Raw genomic sequence first — 11,863 nt, 5'->3', positions numbered from 1 at the left:
GTTTGATCATAAAAATCATACGTAGAAATTGTAAAAAAAACGAACCTTCACAGATGTGTTTTAAAAGTACACATTTCAGCAATGTAGGCTAGAAAAGTATGCTGAATTTTTTAAATCGAATTTCAGAACTAATGTCTTTTCGTACAGTATAAGTTAACTGTATAATTCAGGCAAAAATAGAGCTAATTTGCACATGCATATATTCAAGAAAACATCTTGTTTTCTCCTTTAGACAAAGACGAGTGTGAACAACCGGACATCTGTGGACCTCACGCATTAAGCTGCAATAACACAATAGGCAGCTACACCTGTGATTGTCAGCAAGGGTTCTTTTTCAATGGAACAAGCTGTGATGGTAAATATTGCCGTTCACTGATATTAACAAGAGTTCGGCGACCTCATACCTCCATGAAATATTTAGATCTTTTACGGATTTCATGTAAATGACGTATAGCTTCAGTTCATAATTTATGGATGGTGATGTTCATCATTTATCACATTGTTTACATGTTTTACTGATTTTAAATGTAACAAGTAAGAAATACACCATTTGTCATTGAGCCCCTGTGCATTAATTGTGCACCAACTGTGCAAATCATTTCCTTATTTGAGTTGGTATCTGTTTAACCAGTCATGAATTTCATGAATTGATGATTTTGAGTTGGCTACATTTAAGCTAACTCTTGCTACTTTTACTTTGTTTCGCCTCATTGTTTTGACGTCTGTCAATGTATCTTTATATTCAAACTCCCAAACGCTAGCATATGTTGAATAGCTGACTCGCTGCTATTTTGATATTAAACGTGGTAATAATATTGAGAAAAAGATATCTAAACCTAAGCACAGTTTTTTTAAGGTCTTGCACTTGTCTAATTTATGAAGCAAACATTTTTATATTACTTTATCCCTAGACATAAACGAATGTGAAGAAGAGGACATCTGTGGACCATGGTCAATCTGTGCTAACACTATTGGAGACTACAACTGCAGCTGCATTGAAGGGTTCTTCTTCAATGGCACAAATTGTGAAGGTGGGATAGAAAATAGTTTGCCGTTGACTTGTTAAGCATGTGCAATATTCCTCGCTGCTACATATATAGTCATTGTTGCTCAGTTTGGCTACCCTATACTTGAAAGTCCACAGGTTGTGCATGCTTACTCTTGCAGGTTCCTTTATGATTGGCTATTCTTCGAGGGCACTTAGATCTTCTTGCAGAAGATGTGAATCATTGTGTCCTCTCTCTATACATCATAACAGACAGTCATTGACAAACAACCTCACATTTGAATCATACTGTTCTGATAGGCCGTTTAGGTATAGTAAACAAAGAAAGGGTCCCAGGACGGGTTTTCCCGAAACCTGGACGCTAATCTAATTGGTCATGAGGCCTTTCTGCTACCACTACCCTTTGTCAGGAAAGCCTTTAACCAATTTTGCAATCAACTCCACCACGAGACTTCAGTTTAGCGATGTCTGCTATGGAGGACTTTGTCAAACGCTTTTGTAAAGTCTAGTATATGTATTGTTAAATCTACCGGTCGTTTGTTGTTCAGTGCACCAGCTATGTTATGAACGGTTATTATCAGCTGTGTGTTTTAGTTTCAAGTGTAGCAGTATTGTTCCCAGTCGTTGCCATAAAGGTATTATTTTATCTTTACAGACATAGACGAGTGTTTAACATCTCCCTGTCACGACTTCGCTAACTGTACCAATCTTCCTGGGAACTACAGCTGTGCTTGCAAGGCATTCTACAGGGGAGATGGATACGTGTCCTGTAAAGGCAAGTAATACATGCACATATCGAATTTGTCGCATCTGGCATCACAGGACGAAATATTACGTGTGTGTTGAATACAGACGCTACAGGCAGTAATATTTTCAGTTCGAGAACATTAACGTTGGGTCTCATATCTATCTTTTTTGGATACTTGTAAATGCTTGTTAAATAGATGGTAAAAGCATGTATTTAATTTCATATCCAACCTGCTACCTAACTTCCCCCGTGTATACCAGTGTAATGTTGAAGGGAAATCGTGAGGCTTTATACGTATTTATTTCTATGATATATCAAGTATAACGCCATTATCATTTTTTTCTTAACAGTTTTCCTATGTGAAAGTCAAGAGGACGGTTGGGCGTTAGGTAAAGACATAACAGACAGCGGCTGGTCCGGTGGTGCGCAGGCATCATTGACCAACGAATGCAACCAAGAAGATTCCTTCCCTTTCCCAACCGATTTATGTGACAAGTCAGATAATGGCCAGGCAATTATTAACGAATCATCACACCTGGGCTATTATTCCTGGCACTTTAAGAGGGGCTACGATTCTGCAGCACAGGGTACTCCGTACACCACACCGTTAACTGCATTGGCTGGTCGTACAGATGTGAGTTATACTGCCGCGGGTGATTCCTTCTTTGCATCGTTTTGGTTCAAAGCAGCTAATACCTCAGGCGATGAATCTAGAATCATGGTAGCGGCTGGAGACCCGGCTGGGACGGATAGGGCATCGAATTACCTAGAGGTGTACGCGCTACCAGAAGGCATAACGGTCCGAACTGGAGAAAGTTCGCCCAATTATACTTACTGTGCCCAAACTAGAAACTGTGAATGGAGCAGTGAATACCACGACATTGTGACAGGTTTAGATTTGCAAACATGGCATCATGTAGAAATGACCATGACCGCCTTGCCTGTAGACTACATGGACCAATGGCAGTACATAGTAGATGGGGCAAACACTTTTACAGGAGGGGCATACTTCCAGACAGCGAGGTATGATAATGGATGGGAATACGTGTATACAAATAGGCTGAAGTTCCAACCAAGACATGCAAATTATAAAGCCAGATTTCAAGGCTTTTTCTTCGATGACATTCACTATGGCGTGTTTGATTCAAGCTCGCCTGATGATGTCATCGAAGAATATTGTGTTTCCTTTGAAGAATAAAAATTGTATAACGTTTCTAAAACAGCAAGTGGATATTTCTATCTAAAAACATGTAACGTCATACTAATATATAATAAGTTAATATATTGTGAGAAATAGAATAACAAAATTCCTGAATTCAAGCCTGACCATGTTCAATATATAACCTACTTGCATTCTACTTGAAATGGCAGCAGTCAATGTAAACCATTGTAGGTCCTAGAACATGTATATAAGCCTTTTTATATGGTGCTGTCTGTACACCTTGTCACAGAGTGTAGAATCATGCTCTTTAAACTTTACAGTACTAAATGTGGTAGCAATATATATTCATTTCTTAGAGGCAGCGCTTTAGGAACTGTTGCAAGAAAACTACAGAGAATATTTCAAAGTGACGAAAATGTAACGTCCTATAGTCGAGTAAATATCGAAGGGTCCAATAAGTTGCATAGAAAATAGATTTAGAATTATCCGAAAAAAGGGATTTTGATGGTTGTAGGGTCACCGCCAGCGGTTTTTGTACAAAACAAAATCTGTAAATTTATATATAGGAGGGAAGAGACAAGAAAGAGTGGTAGCGTATCTTTATATGTTTTACTGTTTTCAAAACGATAGATTAAATGGTAGGATAGCTTTACCTATTTTGTTTCTCAAATTGTTCACTAGAAATGAAAATACTTAACATCCATCCTTTCTTGCGATTATCCCATAATAAACATCATCTTCATCATCATTATAAACAACATGTATGCTCTTTGTAACGGGGTAATGAGCTGATTCTTTCCTAGTGTAAAATTGATGTAATCATAATCACACTCATGCTATGTATTTTGTATTATATAAGACCAAGGCGCTATGATCATGAGCTTGTAATATCGAGTAACATTGTATTCTTAATGACTTATAATGAAAATAAACTAAGGTCAAACACATTGCACATAATGTGTGTTTTGACAACAGTGTCTTATATATCATATCATATCATACCATATCATATCATATCACACGAAAACAAAACAGTCGAAATCCTAATGATACATTGAAGCCAGGAGGCCTCGATAGAGCCTTTTTGGATCAATTCAGTCTGATTAATCAACGTGTATAACCAGGTTTGGGTAATCAGGTTTTGGTCAAAGGTCATATCCTGGAATGTTCCATTTGAAACAAGTTCCAGTTGAATTTGTATCATGTTTAAACAGGTTTTGATAGGTTAGTTCGGGTTCAATTCAAGTTCTGAAAACTACGTTGAGACAGGACAGCGACACATTCAAAAGAAGTCTGCCAAAGGAGCCAAAGAGGAGAAGGCACTGTGAGGTAGGATGCCTACACCATCTTGTTAAAAAGATTTGTCCATGCGAACATCCCCCCCCCCCCTCCCACACCATGGTACCAATTCAACATTCCCTTTTCCGTCATTTTTGCTAAATAAAGGCTACAGAAATGTACATAGCTGCACTGACCTGTGTGACGATTTCAGGCAACACATCTTCTTCAGATGACCATCACAGTATGACAGTTTTCATGGTTTCCTCGATGATATTTGGACTAGTTTTGACTGAACGCGGCCCACAGCTGACTTTCCCGCCACTATTTCGAATTGAGCGAACTGTGTGTCAAAGGTCACATATATAACGTCACCTTACCCAAATAGTATCACCAATTGTGCGTTTCCCAAGCGTAGTCGTGTACATGCTTAGATTGCCTAGTACATCATTTATTTGAAAGAATTATGAGTGAACGATAACTTACATTTAATTTTCCGCCGCTATTTGGAAATGTATACGTATCACAAGCCAATGCGACATAATTACTTTATACGTACCCATGTGTCTTTAATTTATTTAAGATACCCATACTCTGGTACAGTCAAAGCAACTAGAAAAATAAGCATGTCCACGAATTTCAGTGTTATCAAATTTATTGGGCTAGTTTGAAGTGAGAGACATATGAGATGTTTACTTTCCTTGTGTGGCAATTCTAATAGACTATTGATGGTTTGGGCTTTCTTTCAAGTAACATTCTTAACATAATTTTAGCATGGAAGCTCATCTGTGTTCGTAAAATACATTATAGAAAAATGCTTAAGCTTTGCTCCCCTATTGAGTTAATTCCAGTCTTGTTAAATCGTTGAATGATATTAAATATAGCGTTAGAATTTTTCTATAATTCTTTTTATGTGAAATTTTCATGCTGTATAACGTTAATTGTGACAGGCCATCGAAACATAACAGTAGCTTTATACATTAAATTTTATTTCTTCCTTCGATAGCCTTGAAAATACGACTTTTTAAGGTTTCTGTCAAGAAAGGGGGTATGATTCAAAGGATGTTCCATATTCCTCAACCGTAACAGATTCGTCTTCTACATTGAAAGCCTTGTAGTACACATCATCAAAGAAGAAACCGCCGTACTTCCGTTTCCTGTTTTCATGTGTCGGCTGGAACTTGAGCCTGTTGACATACTCGTACAACCAATCGTTCTTATAATTCTCCGATTGAAAATATCCTTTTCCAGAGAAAATAAATTTCTGGTCTACAGCGTAGTGCCATGCGTCGTGATTCGCTTCTGGTATAGCGTGTAGCGTCATTTCAACTCTATGCCATGCAGTGATGTCCAAATTCTCAGCAACTACAGCTAACCGTCCAAAGAGGCTGTCCTGGACTCGAACTCGTAACCCCTGGATCTGGTCTGCGTAGATTTCCAAGTAGTTCGAAGCTCTTGCATATCCATCAGGATTTCCTGCTACCACAGCGATCTTAGAATCATCAAGACGATCATTTGCAAGCTTGAAGAAGAAAGAAGCATAAAAAGAGTCCGCATCACCCGAGTAGTTTGCATCAGTTCTTCCAACCCAGTTGTTTAAACCAGTAGAGAAGGGAGTTCCTTGTAGCTTACTGGTGTAGCCTCGCTTGAAGTGCCAAGAGAAGTTGCCACTGTGTGCTTCCTCGTTGCTGATTGCTTGCCCACCGTCGGAAGGTTCTTGACAGTCGTTGATTGTAGGGAAGGGAAAACGGTCTGGTTGGTCACAGTCTTCGAGAAGTCTTGGTTCCCGCCCGGCTGACCAGTTTCCCCGGGTGATGGACTCACCTAGCTGCCACTCCACCTCTACGTTGTCACCGAGAAAAACTGCCAAAAAAATAATTCCGTCAGTTTTTTTTTTATCTAGAAGTGTTTTTGTGTATGCGTGACTGGATGTGAATTTGGGTGTGGGTGTGGGAGATTGTGGATATGTTTGGTTCGGTGTATGTGGATGAATAGCATTACTCAAGAGAGCTAGTTTAGTTGCATTAAGAAATTGTGAGATTTTTCATTTAATGTTTTGCCAATAGTAATCAGCGTATTCGTCTAAAACCCCTCGTATACCATTGTATTTCTTTTCTATTTCATTCATTGCATATTTCATTTCAATGCTCTACTATATTGATTTTGCTCACTGTGTATATCTGAATATCATTTTACCACTAAATTGTCCATTTCAAACTTTGTTTACAATATTGTGAACATTTCCTAATCGTATATTTCTTATAGATTTAACAGATTAAATAAAAAAAGTACACCAATGCTTGTTTACGAAAACCCCACCTTTATACTTTTACTAATAAAGCGAATTGCATGGACGCAATTGATCGTACTTTGAGAAGGGAAGATGCTGTCAGTCATAATTATGTTTCTGGTTTCACCTTTCTGGCAGAACGTGCCAATCCATCCTGGGTAGCACACACACTTGAAGCCCTCAGGCACTGTGATGCAATGGCCGTCATTCTGACAAGGGTTGGAGTCACACGGTAGAGCTGGAGAAAAACATAGTTTAGCATGAAAGTTCATCCGCTCTGGTAAATTTCATTTTTAAGACTTGTGAAGAAGGGAGGCGATATCAGCTTTCAGCAACCTTTGACCCATTGCTTTTGTGCACAAAGTCATGACTCGACAGTGACTGAGTCAGAAGTTGAAGAAGCTGAAGAAGATCGAGTCAATCAATCGAATTTACTAATTCTATTTGATTGGATAACACTTTTATTCTTTACAAAGATACACATACATCTGATTCTATCTCGGCTGGCGAACTACATCTGCTTACTATTTTGCAAAGCAATGAAACTAATATAATATAAAATATTACATAGTAGAAAAGTGGCACGTGTTTTGCATGCGGGTTTTTAATGCACTATTTCTTCCATTTTTTTTCCATTTTACACTTTCAAAGCCCTATATAATGGCAGATTTAACAATGACATCAATGAAACCTTAAATATTTTATCATGTTTTTAGTGTTGAATTCCCAGATGTATTTGCTACAGCCTCTCAAATCCTCCTGTCCTGACACTCAGGGTGTAGGGTAGTGCCATACATTTTCTATGCGGGATTTTGATAAACCAGTTCTTCTATTTTGTCTATTTCACACCATTAACACCTTTGCTCTTTATGTCAGGTTGAACAATCATATCAAAGGAACCTTAAATATTTTATGTTATTCTAAGTGTTTTACTCACAGATGTATTCCTCGCAGTTCTTCCCTCTCCATCCCTCCTGACACACGCACCTGTAACCTGGTGACCTCTCCACGCACCGCCTGTCATTCTGACACGGCTGGGACGCGCAGTAGTTACCTAGTAACAGAACAGATATGTTAACCCTATTCAGACCGGGCTTTTTTGGTCATCCCTGGACGGGGGGGGGGGGGGCTTTTGAGGCCCTCCACTTCTAAGACCTCTAACTCAATTACGACGTGCCGTAGGGCCACCACATTTTCAGGACATGATATCGACATAATATCTGACGTATGTATGACGTTTGACGTTACGTTGACGTAAGATGACGTAATTATGACGTCATCAATTTGATTATATTGGCCGGACCCATGAAAAAAGGGTATTCTCAGAAAACTTCGTTATACTACAAAAATGTAACAACAAGTCCAGATAATAGAATAATAATGTTTATTACGACTTGTATTGCCAAAAACAACATCGATGACGTCATAATGACGTCATAAAATGACGTCATGCACATCTAAGATACGAGTTGGGCTCCGCCATATTATATCCACCACCTTGAATTTTTAAAAGTACTTTTTTTGCAACAAATAATCACAAATGGCAATGGAAATAGACTAAATTCATTCATTTAGATGGTTTTTGATGAAAAAATACCAGGTAGTTACAAATTTTAAGGGACAATTAGCTTGTTATTCCTGATCTGGCCATACGGTCCGCCATCTTGGATTTTGGGCTGATGACGTCATCAAATTAGCATAATTTATGCATATATAATTATGAAATATATGCTAAATAATATAAGATTTTATTTATGTAATAAAACAGCAGTAATATAGCAAATAAATGTGAAAAATACATTGTTAGAACCAAAAATAGTGATTTGGGGCAAAACTGCCTGTCAGCAAACGGTTGCCATGGCAACACGAAAAAATGGAAAATTCGTCAAACTTCGAAAAATTCTTGCCAACAATATTTTAGGAAAACTCACCAAATTTGGTGGCTTTAGCGTAAGGCGTTCTGGCGTTATAGGATATCGAAGTTGGTGCGGGCCTCAAAAGCCCCCCCCCCCGGTCTGAATAGGGTTAAGTCAAATTCAATTGTATTGCAGGGCTCTAAATACCACCTGCATATGCAGGTTAGTGCAGGTAAAATTAGAGCTGTGCAGGTATTTCTGATGTCTACCTGCACCTAACCTGCACTGGTCAATGTACTGGGTTTTATACATAAATGTCCTATGAGGTGTATATAGAGTGTTATTGGCTGCATTGACGGTTACTACCAATAAAGTATAAAAGCAAAAAATAGCAATGGTTTCTGAACAATTTTAGTATGATCCATACTTACTGAATTCAGAGTGGTGCAGGTGAAATTTGTCTGGTGCAGGTAATTTTCAATGTTACCTGCACCAGTGTAGGTAGGAGAAAGTATTTCGAGCTCTGTATTGTAAAAGGAGATACTCTTTACAGTGTACAAACAGATGAATACCGTTACATCAAAGAATGAACCAAATAGCAGTTACTCAAGAACTGGATAGGTTTTGTAAAGTTGCACGACAACGGTAAAGGATACAATGTGTTTCAACGTGTACATACAAAACAGTTTAACTACATGAGTTGCTAATATCTAACAATTCTAAGAACTAATCTATTTTATGAAAGGTAATAAAGAAGAACTTCATCACAATTGCAAAGGATACACTGTTTGGTAACGAGTACATACAAAAGAGTTGAACTAAATATAACATCAGCTAATATCTAACAATTCAAGGGAACTAATCTTTTCTATGCGTATGAATGATGATAGTTTAAACAATCACATCTACGTTATGCCTGCTATATTTTCGGAACATTATATGAATGAAAGTGTGCTGCTTCAGAAATGTATGGTATAGTCTCGTTTTTGTGAGGATTTCAATATGAATTGACAGATTTTGGAAATGGTCGGGCGTTTCAAGTATCCACTACAGTTCATTAGTGACAATAAGGGAATCGGTTGAAGAGCACTGACGAAATGCAGTTGATACTACCTAAAAGGTTTGACCGTTTCTAAAATCTATGCAGTAACTGGATAACTTCTATTTGACGTATCTTATTACCAAATTGTCTAACCTTCATCGACACATCTAAGATTGTTTAGAACTTAAAACCAGTAGTACAAATTATACGTTAAACTTAAAGTCAACATGTTCATCCATCGAAATGGCATATATGCAATTGTTTGTTATATCAAATGCAATAGAATTGCATTTGAATAATGGTTATCTGGATGTCTAACCTTCATAAGTGTACGTACTGTTTGTATGTAAGTATAAATGTAATAGACTTGACAAAAGTCGCTGTACCTTTTGTTGTGTCGATAAAGATTGCCCATTAAAAAAACAAAGCCATTACTTTCGGTATAGAGGCCTTGAAAAGGTATCTTCTAACAAGAAACACCTGTTCCGCCATACCTTCCATTTGGTTTGAGGAACCTCAATAGATAAATAAATAAACCAGACTGTGCAAAGTAGCATACTTACTAATATTGCAGACAGTGCCGATCCAGCCGTACGGACAGATACAGATGAATCCGTTCACAAGGTCTATACACCGTCCTCTGTTCTGACACGGGTTGGACTCGCACTCATTTATTTCTATATTAAAAAAAACAAGTTAAAATCCATATTTTACCTCTGTCTAAAAAATTACACGGAGATACAGATAGATAGTATTATACACAATGTACACGATACTTTTGATGACCAAGAGTACAATTACATCTTCCTTAGAATTTCAATCTCTATCATTGTTTTCCTCTCTTATTTTTACATTTTTGTCGAAGGTTTATCAATTTGTCATAATTCATATATTTTACCTTAGATACACCAGTTAATTCAATTACAGACCAATTATAAATGATTGTTACCCTTCTCTCTTTCACTCAGTTTTGTTATACCTTATGTAAGTGCCTTTTTCCATTGTGCTCCAGTGATGTACATGTACGTTTTATGATGACAGTATTATACTTAAATACTGAATAAAATAGAAATTAGAAAAAAGGTATGTATATTTCCAACTTTAGGCGAGGATGTCAGGCGAGGATGTCAGCTACATGTCAGAAACCTTTCATAATTATGAAAGAAGGTAAAAGGTAAGAAAAGCAAGAACTTGTCTGTATTGCGTTTCAAACTTGTATAGCTCACCTATTTCACAGTGTTCCCCAGTGTACCCACCGGCGCATAAGCATGCGTAAGAGTTGATGAGGTCACTGCAGGCAGCGTTGTTTAGACAGGGACTGGAGCTGCACTCATCTATATCTGAAAGGATTTATTAAGATACGTTGTAGAAATATCAGCATTTGTAAGGTCGTGTTGATTTAATCATATGGATGACATCCGTGCGCTCATTAATTTTCAACCGTTTCCAGAGAAAAAAAGGTTTTAGACCATGCTGCAAATCATACAAATCAGCTACAAGATTAGCAAAAAAAATCCGTAAATTCCCAAAATAACATCGGTAATGGGTTTAAAAATCCTAGAAATGCAACGTCTATTCTTAGGTCAAAGAATGTGTGAAAGAACAAACAAAAATGAAGAACTTATTGTTACGTATACCATACTCTGTGTTCAGTCATTTGTTCAACCTTCCTAACCACTTAGATGTTATAACTAAAGCAACATGGCCTATCTATCATAATAACCAAAAAGTTTTTTTTTCAAATTACGGTATAATGTTTACATTGAAAATGACGGTACTCGATAGTTTACATACAATGCTTCTAAAGCTCTGGAGTCTTGGTTTCTTATAACAACTGGTAACTATCTAAGATATCATAACTTCATTGGAAGATTCTTAGAAAACAAAAAAACGCATAAATTGATGGTTTACTTACTAATTTCACAGTTGGTCCCGTTCCATCCCGGCGCACACTCACAGATGTAGTGGTCCGTCCTAGACAGACAGGTAGCTCCATTCTGACAAGGGTCTGAGGTACACTCACCTTTATCTGTCAATAATACGTCATTGAAGGGGAAACAACAACCATACATGTTTGAACGAGAATAATTGCATCAAGTTATACTAGGATTTCTGACATTGGGTCCAGCATTTCGTGATAAGCTATGTTTGGAACTTTACTTACCTTGTAAGACATACCTTTTAAATTTGTGATTCCTAGATGCAGGTATACCCATCTGACTTACTTGAGTCGAGCTCAAACAAAACTTGAAAACATCACCCTGTTTCGTCTAAGACTTTCTTTCCTTCAATTCAGCCAGGTTGATGTTGATTCCAGTTTTCCACAACTCGAACCAATATAGTTGACAAGAAGCTCTTGCCGGACGTTGCCTTCTCCGAGCCATCAGTTCATCAGTTTCTTGCACTTCTACACATGAGTTTCAGTTGTTGCTTCGAAGAGCAATAAATGGTTATACATGAATCAGTTTTCGTCACAATTAT

The sequence above is a fragment of the Branchiostoma floridae genome, chromosome 18 (assembly GCF_000003815.2).
Source record: "Branchiostoma floridae strain S238N-H82 chromosome 18, Bfl_VNyyK, whole genome shotgun sequence".
Classification (NCBI taxonomy): domain Eukaryota; kingdom Metazoa; phylum Chordata; class Leptocardii; order Amphioxiformes; family Branchiostomatidae; genus Branchiostoma; species Branchiostoma floridae.
The sequence above is the reverse complement of the archived record's forward strand: the minus strand, read 5'-3'. Positions refer to the sequence as shown.